Source organism: Mastomys coucha, unplaced genomic scaffold (genome assembly GCF_008632895.1).
Source record: "Mastomys coucha isolate ucsf_1 unplaced genomic scaffold, UCSF_Mcou_1 pScaffold8, whole genome shotgun sequence".
NCBI lineage: Eukaryota > Metazoa > Chordata > Mammalia > Rodentia > Muridae > Mastomys > Mastomys coucha.
Window position 1 is genome coordinate 51,519,190 of NW_022196914.1, and position 15,906 is coordinate 51,535,095.

Here is a 15,906-nt window from a genome sequence, read left to right on the forward strand (position 1 = left end):
TATCTTTAACAAAATTATAGAAGAAAACTTCCCTAACCTAAAGAAAGAGATGCCCATAAACATACAAGCAGCCTACAGAACTTCAAATAGAATGGATCAGAAAAGAAATTCCTCCCGTCACATAATAATAAAAACACCAAATGCACTAAACAAAGAAAGAATTTTAACAGCAGTAAGGGAAAAAGTCAAGTAACATATAAAGGCAGGCCTATCAGAATTACAGCAGACTTCTCACCAAAGACTATGAAAGCTAGAAGATCCTGGGCAGATGTCATACAGACCCTACAAGAACACAAATGACAGCCCAGGCTACTATACCCAGCAAAACTCTCAATTACCATAGATGGAAAAAACATAAAAAAACAAAATTTCCACAATACCTTTCCACAAATCCAGCTCTACAAAGGATAACAGATGGAAAACATCAACATAAGGAGCAAAAGTACACCCTAGAAGAAGCAAGAAAGTAATCTTTCAACAAATCCACACAAATCTAATTCCACCTCTTACAACAAAAACAACAGGAAGTGATAATTACCTTTTCTTAATACCTTCATATGAAAATTAATATTACCAACATATCCTAAGTGATTGAAATCCAAAAATATGAGGAATTAGAAATTTGTTGATTGTTATCCAATTGGTCTCTCTAATTTGGTAATTGGAGAAATAGGTCCAATATTGTACAATCTATATATACTTTCAGCTTGTTTGTGACAGTGTCTTACTGTGAACAACATAAGGGTCTTGAAATCTTGCTTCTCCTATCTCAGCCTCTATATTAGTAGTATTGTTTATTTCATGTTTTTACACTATACTATGATTTTCAGAACAGCTTTTATATTTCAAAAGTATTTATATACCCAAAGGAGACATAGACAATTAACTTGGGAGGTGGCTTGTAGGAAAGAGAACAACAAAGAGTGAGACTGAATGCTTTGCTTGACATTTGTAGCTCTTGTATCAAGTTTGAAGATGAGGACTTTACAAGTTACTCTTTCTCTGAGATGAATGCTTTTCCAAATTATCACAGCCAATGAACCAGATTCTTACCCTCACCTAATGTCTGTGCCACCCTCCAAGCAGAACCACTGTCCATTGAAACAGTTGGTGAATGACTTTACGGATAGACTATCTTAATATACACACCATTTCTTAAATGAATGTAACCTGTTCTCTGTGGGCTGAGAATAATGTCACTCACTCAAGTCAGATAGTTTTGACCATAGCAGGAAGTCTGTATCCAAAAATTGTGCCTACAATTCATTCCTTGGCACAGCAGAACTGTCAATTCTTAGCTTAGCTATGATGGAGGTAAAATCCTTTGGTGATGTGAGGGTCATTGAAGTACAGCCTTACTACAATGAAATCCAATGTCTAAAAATTGTTCTTATTTTGGGCTTGTACCACAATAACAGCCAAGATTTTAAACTCTACTAAATACAAAACAAACAAACAAACAAAAAACTTCATATATTTATGTTCATTTAAGAAAATGCTAGTAGTGATGTATTATTTTTGAAATATACAGTTAATATATTTAGAGTTATTTAAAATTTATACTGAGAAAAACATATGTATTTTCAGTATTGCTGTAGACAAGCATCTACATAACACTGTTAAATTGATTGTTGTTTTATATCAAACAACTTTTATAATACTCATTTTTATTGTTATAATATTTTATTTAAAAAATTAATAAAATTTATATTGAAAAAAAAAGGTTACAGAATAACACCAAGTAGTTTTTTTGTTGTTGTTGTTTTTCTTTATTTTGTTCAAGACAGGGTTTCTCTGTGTAGCCCTGGCTGTCCTGGAGCTTACTTTGTGGACCAGGCTGGCCTCGAACTCAGAAATTCGCCTGCTTCTGCCTCCCAAAGGCTGAGATTAAAGGTGTGCGCCACCACCACTCAGCCCAAGTAGTTATTTTTAAAGAATTTTGACATCAATGTACATGCTCAACATAAATAAATGTGTAACCCCCCACACACACACACAAAGAAATCTACACTTTCACGCTAATGTCCACTTATCAATGAGTACATACCATGTATGTTCTTTTGTGACTGAGTTACCTCACTCAGGATGCTATTTTCTAGATCCATCCATTTGCCTGCAAATTTCATGAAGTCATTGTTCTTAATATCTGAGTAGTACTCCACTGTGTAAATATACCACATTTTCTGTATCCATTCCTCTGCTGAGGGAAATCTGGGTCCTTTCTGCTTCTGGTTATTATAAATAAGGCTGCTATGAACATAATGGATCATGTGTCCTTATTACATGTTAGAGCATCTTCTGTGTATATGCCCAGGAGTGGTATAGCTGGGTCCTCAGGTAATATTAGGTCCAATTTTCTGAGGAACCCCCCAGACTGATTTTCAGAGTGGTTGTACCAGCTTGCAATCCCACCAGCAATGGAGGTGTGTTCCTCTTTCTCCATATCCTCACCAGCATCTGCTGTCGCCTGAGTTTTTGATCTTAGCCATTCTGACTGCTGTGAGGTGGTATCTCAGGGTTGTTTTGATTTGCATTTCCCTGATGACTAAGGATGTTGAACATTTCTTTAGGTGCTTCTCAGTCATTCTGTATTCCTCAGTTGAAAATTCTTTGTTTAGCTCTGTACCCCATCTTTAAATAGGGTTATTTAGCCCAAAAGCTCAGAATACCCAAGTTACAATTGACGGACCACATTAAGCTCAAGAAGAAGACCAAAGTGTAGATGCTTCAGTCCTTCTTAGAAGGGGGAACAAAATACTCACAGGAAGAAATGCAGAGACCAAGTGTGGAACAGAGACTGAAGGAAAGGCCATCCAGAGACTGCCCCGCCCGGGAATCCATCCCATATACAGACACCAAACCTAGACACTATTGAGGATGCCAAGAAGTGCTTGCTGACAGGCGCCTGATATACCTGTTTCCTGAGAGGCTCTGCCAGAGCCTGACAAATACAGAGGCAGATGCTTGCAGCTAACCATTGGACTGAGCACGAGGTCCTCACTGGAGGAATTAGAGAAAGGACTGAAGGAGCTGATTAAACTACCAACCCGTAAGGGACCCATGGCTCTAGCCACATATATAGCATAGAATGGCCTTGTCCCGCATCAATGGGAGGAGAGGCCCTTGGTCCTGTGAAGGCTTTATGCCCCAGTGTAGGGGAATGCCAGGATGGGGAGGTGGGAGTGGGTGGGTGGGTGGGGGAGCACCTTCATAGAAGCAGGGTAAGGGGAATGGGATAGGAGGTTTCTGGAGGGGAAACCAGGAAAGGGGATAACTTTTGAAATGTAAATAAAATATATAATAAAAAAAAAAAATCAGGCCGGGCAGTGGTGGCACATGCCTTTAATCTCAGCATTTAGGAGGCAGAAACAGGCAGATTTCTGGTCTACAGAGTGAGTTCCCGGACAGCCAGAGCTATACAGAGAAACCCTGTCTCGAAAAACAAAAAAAAAACAAAACAAAAAAAACAAATAAAAAAACAAACAAAGAAACAAACAAACAATTACCCCCAAAAAACTACACTTTCAAACTCTCTCAGGAAAATATGAATATTAATAAATGTCTTATACCTTAAATTTTCAATTCATTTAACTTCATGTCAGCTTCTCCATCTCAGAGGCTAAAGAAACTCAAGCCAATTATCTAAACTATTAGTTATAAACACCTGTTCATTTAATAATACTTGTATATATAGTATATGCCTAAAATGATATACTGATTAGATTTTTAAATGGGAAAACCCTCAAATGTTAATATCACAACTATACAATTTAGTATGGAAGAAGAAACAGAAGGAACACTACCCAGTTCACTCTGTGAAGGAACACTACCCAGTTCACTCTGTGAAGGAACACTACCCAGTTCACTCTGTGAAGGAACACTACCCAGTTCACTCTGTGAAGGAACACTACCCAGTTCACTCTGTGAAGGAACACTACCCAGTTCACTCTGTGAAGGAACACTACCCAGTTCATTCTGTGAAGGAACACTACCCAGTTCACTCTGTGAAGGAACACTACCCAGTTCACTCTATGAAGGAACACTACGCAGTTCACTCTACGAAGGAACACTACCCAGTTCACTCTATGAAGGAACAGTACCCAGTTCACTCTATGAAGGAACACTACCCAGTTCACTCTATGAAGGAACACTACCCAGTTCACTCTGTGAAGGAACACTACGCAGTTCACTCTATGAAGGAACACTACGCAGTTCACTCTATGAAGGAACACTACGCAGTTCACTCTATGAAGGAACACTATGCAGTTCACTTTGTGAAGGAACACTACCCAGTTCACTCTGTGAAGGAACACTACACAGTTCACTCTATGAAGGAACACTACCCAGTTCACTCTATGAAGGAACACTACCCAGTTCACTCTGTAAAGCCACAGCTACGCTGAGTATTTTCCCTTGGAGAGGAACAGTTTCTGTCACAATTTCCTCTCACAGAGGTGTTCATAAGAGATTTTTTTGTACTTCTATCATGTTTAATGTTCCAAATAGATTTTTAAAAACTGGTTAAATGCATATTACTTTTAGCTTTAGGAGATGTGTATATTTAAGAGGCATTTAGTTATTATAAATTATTTTGATGACTTTAAAAATGTCAATACTGAATTGTATGCTTTAAAATAAATTTTATTAGTTTAATAAAAAATAAAAAATAAAAATAAATTTCTTAGACCAGAACCTGGAGGTGTGAGGGTGTGGTTCAGTAGTAGGAACTGTACCTAGCACATGTAAGGTGCTAGGTTTAGACCTTCACATCCTTTAATCCCCCAACACAGGAGAAACAAACAACATAAGAGGACAAACTTTATGGCCTTAACATAAGCAAGAATTTCCTAGCACACAAACACCATGACCCTCCTAAATTATAATTGATTTTGATAGAAGTAAATATTTTGTCCTTATAAAAGTAGGAAATTAAAGGCAAGCCATACGTGAAAGAAATATATATTTGAGAATATGTAAGACTGTTCTACTTAAGGAGACAAGACATTTATTTTCAAACATGCTAAAGTTTTGGAATTCACTTCCCCCAAAATAAAAATGAGTAATGAACATATGACACCACAATGGGATACCACTAAAGAAGTGGTTATTATCATAATATGTTTTGACACAGAGATATAGGTGGCAATATGAAATGCGATAGCCAGTTTTAAAAAGTGGCAGTTTATAAAAGTTAAACATACATCTGCATTTGACACAATGTCCATGGCTAGATATTCTACCCCCCCACACACACACATAATGAAAATACTTCGGAAGGCTGGATACCCATATCTACAGTACAGTACTCACCACAATCCCATGTGGAAAGCAGCGACTGTTCATCACAGCAAATGTTATCCACAATAAAACAGAACTCTTGATACGCAATATAATGTGGGTGAATCTGTGGTTAATCATGCTAGGTGAAAAATCAGCACATAGAATATATATTTTATCATCCCTCTCATATAAAATGCAATACAGAAGAACAAGGAGGAATGGAGAACAAATAACAGTAAGAATGCTTGGAAAAAGTCATAAGGATATTTGTGTTTAACTAATTATTTATATATAACTATATATAACCATATATATATGTACATATATATAAATGATGTAATGTCACAGGGCTGACAATACTCAGACCATGTACCTCAGCCTATCTAACTCAAACCCCAATACCAGGCATAAGAAATCTCCTTTTCAGTTTTTGATTAGAATAGTCAAAGAAACTCCTAAACCAGTATAGATTACAGGTTATCTATGTTGCCTGTGGTTGCCGCTCAGGTTGAAGGTTAAGCCCCTATTGCAGAAACATCACACATGTTAGACACAGAACTAAGATTTGAGATGGATGTGAACTGAAGGCCTCATCAAGACTAGCTTTCCTAGTAGCAGAAGGTGTTATGTAAGCTGGCCAGGGAGGGAAGCAATCAACACTTGGACCTAGTAATGACACCTATGAACTAAAACAACGCACAGCATGCAGAGCGATTCCACAAGGTGCAATAGTAGCACTCACAGTGGGTGGTAACTAACAGCTATCTGATGGGACTTAGCAATAGCAAGGAAATCATGCCAGCTACTGCAAAACTAGCCAACTACCCAGAGCTACAGAGATCATGAGTTTTAGGGAGAACCTACTACCGTAACCACTTAACATCAGCACAATCCCTAACTGCATTCTAAAACTTATCCTTATTCCTACAGATGGCTGTGGCCGTCACCCCTCAACAAAGAATCCTCTCTTTGCGGTTGATGGAGACCATTAGCAAAGACAACTGGTTAAAATGCAGGGATCAATTGGTGTGGGGTACCTAGCCCCAATAAATAAATTTAGAACACAACTCATGCACTTAAAGCTCAGGGAACATCATGGAAGAGGGGGCAGAAAGGCTGGCAGAGCAAGAGAACTAGGAAGTCAGCTGTGACAGTGTGTCTTCTAGATGCACAAGGGAAGCTACACCTGTACTACCTCAACAATATGCTGCCTAACCAAGACTCAACAACGGCAACACCAACACACACCCTGACTTTGAAGAGGGATAGCTCATGGAGTCCCACCCTAAGACAAAGAACCACAGGCAACCAGTGATTGCCAAGAATAGGTGAAGAGTCCTTCCAAGGGATGAATCCTGTATTAGTCAGGGTTTCTATTCCTGCACAAACATCATGACCAAGAAGCAAGTTGGGGAGGAAAGGGTTTATTCGGCTTACTTCCACATTGCTGTTTATCACCAAAGGAAGTCAGGACTGGAACTCAAGCAGGTCAGGAAGCAGGAGCTGATGCAGAGGCCATGGAGGGATGTTCCTTACTGGCTTGCTTCCACTTGCTTGCTCAGCCTGCTGTCTTATAGAACCCAAGACTTCCAGCCCAGGGATGGCACCACCCACAAGGGGCCCTATGCCCTTGATCACTAATTGAAAAAATGCCCCACAGCTTGGGTCTCATAGAGGCACTTCCCCAACTAAAGCTCCCTCCTCTGTGATAACTCCAGCCTATGTCAAGTTAACACACACAACCAGCCAGTACAAGTCCCCTAAATGGTTATTCAACAGCAGGTAGCCAGCCCTAAAATCACAACATAATAAACACAAGCAACACCAAACAAAATCATCAGGTTGTATTTATGTATTTACTTAACACATATACACTCACCAATAATAACCAAAGAAAAAGGCCATGAACTTGTAATGGGGTAGAGTGGTATGGAGGGGATTGGAGGGTAGAGGAAAAAGAATGGGAGATACTATGTAATTACATTTTAATTCAAAGTAAAAAAATTAAATGCAAATTAATACCAAAGCAATTTCCAAAACCACAGCAGTTTTGCTAGGGGGTGGGGCTAGACTACAGAGATTCAGACACTCTCCAAGGAAAAAGGTGTAGTCTGTACAATATGATTATAATGGGCTGCAGTTTGGCAGTGTATGTAAATACCATAACATGACCAACTACCCACTTTAAGTAACAAGTCTACAGCAACCAAGCTATTTTCCAAGGAAGTTAATGAGAAAAAATAATTCTTTTTTTAATCTTTATTTATTTGTTTATTTATTTGTTTATTGCTTGTGAAAATAAGTTTTATTTTCCTGTTGTAATTACCTAGGCCTAGTTCTGGAAGCTTCCAGCCTCTAGAATCTAATCTAGAATTAGAATGTTTTCAGCCTCTAAGACTTACCTGCTGAATAAGCTCACTCTTTCTTGTTCTTTCTTTTTTTTTTTCCATTTGTTTATTAGATATTTTCTTTATTTACATTTCAAATGTTATCCCCTTTCCTCATTTCCCCTCTGAAAACTCCTTCCCCTCCCCACCCCCTGCTCACTCACCCACCCACTTCTGCTTCCTGGCCCTGGCATTCCCCTACACTGGGGCATAGAGCCTTCACAGGACCAAGGGCCTCTCCTCCCATTGATGCCCAATAAGGCCATCCTCTGCTATATGTGCAGCTGGAGCCATGAGTCCCACCATGTGTACTCTTTGGTTAGTGGTTGAGTCCCTGGGAGCTTGAAAAAATAATTCTTAAAATGTTAAGTTAGGATGCAATGCAGGATGTCATCCAACAGTTCTAGGAATGAATGGTATCTCAAGACTAAAGACAAAAGACACACAGTGAACTTTTGTTAGTGGTGTTTCAGATGAGCAGGTACAGATCAACAATTCTGATACTGATATGTAAGTGTACTGAACTGAATGACCAAGAAACGACTCCTAATGGCGCAGTTACACTCATAGATTAGTGCATGTCTCATCCCTCATCAAAGAACCTTGTTTTTACAATAGGTGGAGATTAAACCACAGACCCACAGTTAGTCAAGGTTCAGAGAGTAAGAGACTAAGGGATGCTCAGTCCTCCATGGGACATCTCATTACACCTCTTCCTCTCAAGGATCAGGGCTCACTGAGAAGAAACAAGTGGAAAGATTGTTAGAAGCAGAGATGGTAGCCGGCTACAATGGAACAGGATTTTCTGGACACAATAGTGTAGTTGCACAAATGAACTCAGCAATGGTGATAGCATACACAAGGATGGCACAAGCTCAAGCAAACCCAAATCCCAGCATGGGGAGGGGAGGTGGACATGGAATCTCACCCCTAGCTAAGGAGCTACTGGCAACTGATAGCCGCTGGGAGACGAAACGTCTCTAAGGTGGTAGCCCTGGTACATTCAGCCATGTCCACTGGAAGGCTACACATTCAAGACTGCATAAGTACCACAAACTGTACTTGGGGAGGGGAAAGGGAACACACAGTTGGGTGGGTAGGGAATGGGGTTCAGATGTGGGAAGTGTTGGGGAAGGTATGTGAATGTGACCAAAAATAGACTGTACGGAATTCTCAAAGAATTAATAGAAAAACAAGAACAAAAAGAAAGAATGGCAAACCATAGAGGACAGCTCACTCTGCATTTACAAATGAGCAAGTGAAGAGGCTAAAGTAATCCCTGTGGTAATATGCTATTTATAAGCATTACCACGAGCTCACATTTGGCTTAAGACATGTAGGAGTGGCTATATCCAGACCATCACTAGGTATGTAAAGATACACACATTGCTTTGCCAGCTGAGAACCCAGACCTAGCATCTACACTTGGGGTTCTACCATTATTGTCTTGTAAAAATGGGGCCAGTCTCTTATTTAAGGATTCAAAGAACAAGTACAGGTAATGAACCTAGGTACTCTGTGGTGCCAGAAACTGAGGGAAAAGGAAGGGGGAGGGGAGTAGGGCAAGTGGGTCATGCCATCAGGCAGGCATTAGAATTGGTAAGGTTGAGTGAACTCAGACCCTGGGGAATTTCAAGAGATCTGAGACCGCTTCCTACATGTCTCTGTACCTGCTCTGGAACAGGTAACCATGACACTCACCGAGAGGACCATGGGCAGTCAGTCATGTGATGCAACATCTTAAATTCAGCCAATAGAAAACATCTACCCCCGAAATCCCACCCCACTCCCCAAGGTTTATATGGTCCTTGTCCACATGGAATAAAGTACACAAGTTTTCTCACCAAGGATCTGTCTTTATTGAGCTATAACAATAGCTTGGGGATGAGTTCTCTCTCCAGAAGCATTCATCCCTTACTGCCTGCAGAGGCTCACATCAAAGTGGGGACAGTGTTTCTTCCTCTGCCACTGCCACTGTAGCTGGATAAGAGACTCAAGACCCTGGCAACCTGCCTCATGCAGGCTGCTCAAACCTCTTTGCTTCTCTTCTATGAGCGGTAATACTCTCACTGTTCCCAGGCAGACAGGAGTCCTGTGGAACCTATTCATTCCTGGCTCTGCACTGCCCTCCTCAGTCTGGCATACTGAGACGTCTGAAGCCCCAGAGGGAAGTGACCACAAATGGGCACAGAAAAAGAGAAAATTTGAGGAGAAAAGAAAAGAAAAGAAAAGAAAAGAAAAGAAAAGAAGAGAAAAGGAGAAATAATAAAGAGGAGGAGAAAGGGAGAGACAGAAGAAGAAAAACAGAAAAAGTAGGCAAACAGTCCCAGAATGATCCCAATATGCCACATAGCAGCTTAGTAAAGAGCTGTCCATCAGTAGTCAAAGCTGAAACAATATGAACAAGGAAATAAAATAATATAGCACTTCATTATAATCCAAAATATAAAATAGATATGTATGAGGCCACACTGGTTTTTAAAAGAATGACTGCTAAAACAGAGAGCAAAGAAAAACTTTTCATACAAATTGTAATTACTCTGTGCAGACACCATGTCCAGAAGGTGAGGCATGACTCCATTCTCAGGCAGGACTGTGCAGAGTAAGGCGTGTCCTCAGATCACAACACCTGTGGCCTACCAGAGCCTAAGCCCCATTCTTCCAGCAGTTCCAACACTGCAAACACTTGGGCTCTGAACAAAGCTTTCCCGTCTGTCCTCTGAGGGAGAAGGGTGGAAAGGAATCCATAAAGAACCAACACACTGCTGGCAGGACAATGACATGGTACTGAGTTTGTTTGTGCATTGTAGCTTGTCTCCAGCCTGTCCTCCAGTCCAACATAATGAGCATCCACCATATTGGAAGTCCACACACACACATCAGTACTCCTGGTCCTGTTCTCAGTCCACAGACGGCCATACTCTTTCTTTGTAACCTTGTGCCCACCAGGAGAGATTCACTCATCCCTCTATTATGACTTACCTGGCTTCTCTGCTCTCTCTACTACCTTTTCCTTGGTGGATTTTTGTCAACTTGACACAAATTTAGACATAGTTGGAAAGAAGGAGTCTTGATTGATAAAAATATTCCTGTAAGATTAGCCTGAAGATTAAGTGTGTGGAATAGTGTCTTCATTAACGATTGGTGTGGGGAGCCCACTGACTGTTTGTTACCACCCCTGGGAAGGTAGTCCTGAGTTGTGTAAGAAAGCAGGCTGAGCAAGTCAGTAAGGAACATTCCTCCATGGCTTCTGTTTTAGTTCCTGCTTCTGGGTTTCTGACTTGAGCTTCCTGCTTTGACTTTCCTGGACAATAGACTCTAAGTTATAAGATGAAATAAGTCCTTTCCTCCCTAGGGTGCTTTGGCCATGGTATTGTATCACAGCAACAGAAACCCTAGCTAAGACACCCACCTTGTCCTTGTGCTGGGCTCCTGGCCCTTACAAAATTGTTGAAAGTATGGGGTTCTACATGTAGTCCTGGCCCTATGCATTCCTGTTAGATGGCCTCATATACTCTGTGTGCCCACTGTTCACCCCAGGCTGACAGTCTTGCTTCCTTCTTATTTATTCTCATGCCTGGGCATGGGATTCTGCCCCTCTGGGCAATGGGGGTTACTCACCTGCACTGCTTGGGTCTCATTTATCCCGCTGCCTCTAACTTTCTAACTCACTCTCAGGGCTCCAGGGAGTACCTCAGTACAGACAGTATGACTTGCTCTCATGGGGGCATCTCGCCAGTGTAGACGGGCTCCCTCAGCCTCATGCTTTGGCTCCCTCCCAGCTTGATTCCCCCTCCACAACTGTTAGCTACACTAACAGGCAGCTCAGCACTTACACCCTTGCTCACCGCCTTGCCTGATGATTACATCTCTGCCAAATGAGGTGACCACTGGACTTTCTGTCCAGACCTCTTTCATAAGTAACAGATTAAAACTAAACTGCCTGCCCATCACGCCAAATAAAACTCTGTGCGCTCTTCCATTCCCCATTTTAGCAATGGCATGTGCAGATGTTTCAGAGTCTTCCCAGACTTAACCCTTCTGTACCCCTAATATATTGCCAAATGAAAGTCTACCATTTAAGTACTGCCGTTTATCTCTTCTCCCTTCCACACTGACTAACATGCTTCTAATTCTTGCCTGGAGTAAAGTATTAAAACAATCTGTCCTGATGTTCTAATTCATGTCCCAATGCCCTCCTATGCTCCCCTCCATACATTACTCTAACACTGAGAGAATGAATCACAATGTCAAAACTCTGCCCCATTTTCAAGCACAGCATCTAAGAATCTTTGCTAGCAGGAGACACTGTAACCCATCCCTTTGCCCCTATCAGTAGCTTTTGTCCTGATTCTGCATAATACTTTAGAGTTCCTTGCTCTCCTGTGACTCCTGTGCCTATAAATGTGCTCCAGCCAAATCAGAAAGAGCCTCTGCCCCCACTACACCAAAAAATGCCAACGCATCCTTCCTGTGCCACAGAATTCCTACCCCTAACTGGGAAATCATGCAGATGCTCTGGCAAATGTATAAACAGCTGTTCTGTAGTAGCACATATCACACTGGCAACAATTATTCCATTGTGTTTTCAAAGCTTGAAAGGAAACTACCTCCTGACTATGAGAGGTCTATGATACCTGAGTGTGGACTATTTGGAGTCACCCAGGGTTTGTTCCAGCACTGGCACAGCCTCATGGCAGCATCCATTTCTAAGCTTTATATTTCAGAATACAAGGTACCAGAATTCACTACATCAGTGGTTTTCAACCTTCCTCATGCTGTGGTGACCCTCAACCATAAAATTACTACATTGCCACTTCATAACTGTGATTTTGCTGCTGTTATGAATTATAATGTAAATGTCTGATATGCAAGGTATCTGATATGCCATCCCCAAAGGGGTGGTGACCCTCAGGTTGAGAACCACTGCACTAGGTAGAGAAAGGACTCTATACTAAAACTAAAGTAACTCATGCTTTATAATTTTTAGGGAAATTTAAGGTTTTAAAAAACAGACTAGGGGATAGGGAGAGTCTCAGTAGGTAAAAAGCTCACCATTCATATGGGTCTCTGGGGTTCAGATCCCCAAAACTATGTAAATGCCAAGCACATTCGGCAACTGGTCTATAGTCATAGCTTTCCAGAGGCCAACAAGGGGAGCAAGGAACACGTTGGCTAGAAGTAAGTTAGCTCTGGGTTCAAATGAGAGTGAGTCCCTGCCTCAATATGTGAGGTGGAAAGTGCTCAAGGAAGGCAGGCAAAGTCAACTTCAGGCTTCCACATGCACATAAATATGCACAGATCATGTACCATATACATGAACACTAATAACACACTTATTAGAAAGAAAGAGAGACAGAGACAGAGACAGGCACAGGTGCAGGCACAAACACAGACACAGGCACAGGCACAGGCACAGACACAGGCACAGACACAGAGACACAGACACTATAGAGGTATGCAGTAAAGAACTCATACAACTTGTGTCTGCAGTCTCAGCAATTAGGAGGCCAAGGCTGCCAGTTCAAAGTCACTCTGGATTACAGAGAGAGACCCTGCCTCAAACACTAAGAAAAGGCACATAAGCTTCTCAGCAAGGAAAAGCCTTCTTTTCCTTTTATTTATGTTTAGTAGCCTTACTATGTTTCTGTCTCTCAATCTGTCTGCCCCCCCCCCGGAATTTTGTATTCTAAAATACTAAGAATGATCCTTAAGACAAGAAGAAGTTGCAACTGGAGAGATGGTCTAGTGGTTAAAGTACATTGCTCTTGCAGAGGTTCCAAGTTGGGTTCCCAGGACCCATGTCAGACAACTCATAACTACTTGCAGCTTCAATTTCAGGGAATCTGTCCTCTTCTGGCCGGGTGGACACCTGCACTCTCATGTAGATACCCTAACACAGACACATACACAGGCAAATAATTTTTTTTTTTTTAATTTTAAAAAGACAAAAAAGGGGCTTATCCTGAGAAAAGGATAAAAGGATGAAATTTCTGAATCTAACGCATACATTTTCTGTTATTAATATTTTTCTCTAATGTAAGCCGTATTTGTTGGCATCTCTGGGCATTTTGCCCAGCTTAGTTTAAATCTTTTCATCTGTTCAGTCTTTTCTGGGTATTGTAATTGATACTGTTAAATTATAGTTTAGCATTTCCTTTTCCCATTTTTGCCTCCTCTAAGCAGACTCTGAAGCTGAGGCTAAAAGAAGGTGTTAGGCACACAGTACATTTTCTGCTTCGTCCAAAGATAACTAAAGGGCAGATCAACACTTAACCTCAGGAAGGAATTTATTAATTAGCTTGTAGTAACTGTTGTAGGGATTACTGCAACCAAATCAAGCACATTAAGCCAAGAAACCATTTAAAATATGGTAGACATCAATAAAAACTTACTCTTATATGCTGCTCCACTTTCAATCACCCTTAGATGGTTTTCCCTTCTGTTGCCACTAAAACAAGTCCCCAAATTACATAGTGATGCTACTGCATTACTACAAAATGTAGCAAAAATGTTTTTAACTACTATATATACTAAATAGAATCCAGGGATGATAAGAGAAATGCATCAATTAAGAAGTAATTAATAATAATAAATTAATAAATAATAATAAAAATAATAGCTTATTTTTTTAGCTCAAATATTCCCCTCAGTTTCATTAAAGGTATTTGAACAGATCATGGTCTCGTGGACAGCTTTCCTTGATACCTGACCATAATCTATCAATGGCTCTAGTCTCCTACACAAGATAACAGATGAATTATCAGAAGGATAGATATTTAATATGTAATTGCAATGAATCAGACATCTTATGAAACATTAGACAAGGTCTAAATCTTGTCAACATCAATCTTTTAACCCCTGCTTACTGATCAGTTTGAGGAAATTGTTGATGGGTGTCTATTAGGCATACTGATAAATGAATAGGACCCTGTTGAATTTTTAAATCCTAAGCTACAAAATAGATCTTCATAGATTAAGCAGTGTCCTTCTACTGCCCAATGATTCAAATGATTTTATTTCCAAACTGTGATTTTTGTTCTTAGCTCCTCTGCCTACCAAACATGAAGTCTGTTGTTAAAATAGCTTGAGCCTTGAAAGAAAATCAGAATAATAAATACAAGCCTATAATCCTTATTCTTTGTTCTTAAATATTCATAAATAAAATTATAGCTTCCCATTCTACCAGATAAATATATGCATAAATGTTATAATACAAGCCATCATTAATAACACCTAGAAATTAACTTGTCCTTTACTTTTCCTTAAAAGTGTTATCACACTTGAGAGGTAACTTTCAGAAGACAATGGACCATGAAAATTTTTAAGAGAAAGTAGTTTAAGATATACACTTTATCTAAAGAAGGTACATACTTCTTTCAACTTAGGACTCCTCCTACAGTTGATATGAAGCAGTAATCTTAAGGTTTTATAAAATGAGTCACACTCGTAGAAAATGGAATTTAACTTAGATACCCTAGGGTTAAAGTAGTAGAAAAAGTCTACAAGTTAAAGTAACTTGACCATCAATTATAGCGTTCAAATAAGAGCTGAGCCAGGCCTATCAACTACACCCAGCCACCAGGCTGACCTGGGAACATATGGAGATGGAACCAAACTCCACATGAGTGCCTCATCCAACCCTTATTAAAGAAGCACCTTTCAGTAAATGGCAGTTAACACAGTCTCACAATTGGTCAATGTGTAGAGAATAAGAAACATCAAAGTGCTCACCCTTAAATGGGGCATATATACCACACACACACACCCAAAGGCTCAGAGATCTTTGAGGAAGATGAAGCAGAAAGACTGTGAACGCCAGCGGTGTTGAATGACTTCAAGGAAACAGTATTTTACACAAAAGAGGCATTTATTTAACATTTATTTGACACAAAGAGGCAAATGCACATGAGAACACATGGTGACAATGACAGTGTGCACAAAATGTGCATAAGTTCAAGCTAGACAAAATCCCAGCATGAAGGAGAGAGGTGGGCATGAAGTCCCAACCCCTAGCTGAGGAACTATTGCTATCTGATAGCTGCTGGAAGGAGAGTCAGTCTTTAATGGTGATAGTACGTCAATCACAGTCCAGGTCAGGCCCCACTTCTATGACTGCTTAACACAAACTGAACTCAGTGGTTTTAAGTTTTAAAAACAAAAGGAAAAGTGTTAGAGGAGGTGTTAGAGGGGAGAGGGAGACATGGACAGGATGGGAGGAGGAGGAGGAGGAGGAGGA

General features: G+C 40.4%; 1 protein-coding gene across 7 annotated transcripts in view; it reads right to left on the minus strand.

Annotated features, from left to right (window-relative positions):
• The window catches only part of Atg10 (autophagy related 10), a 277,555-nt gene that overhangs the window by 123,849 nt on the left and 137,800 nt on the right, over positions 1-15,906 (minus strand). The window lies entirely within an intron of this gene.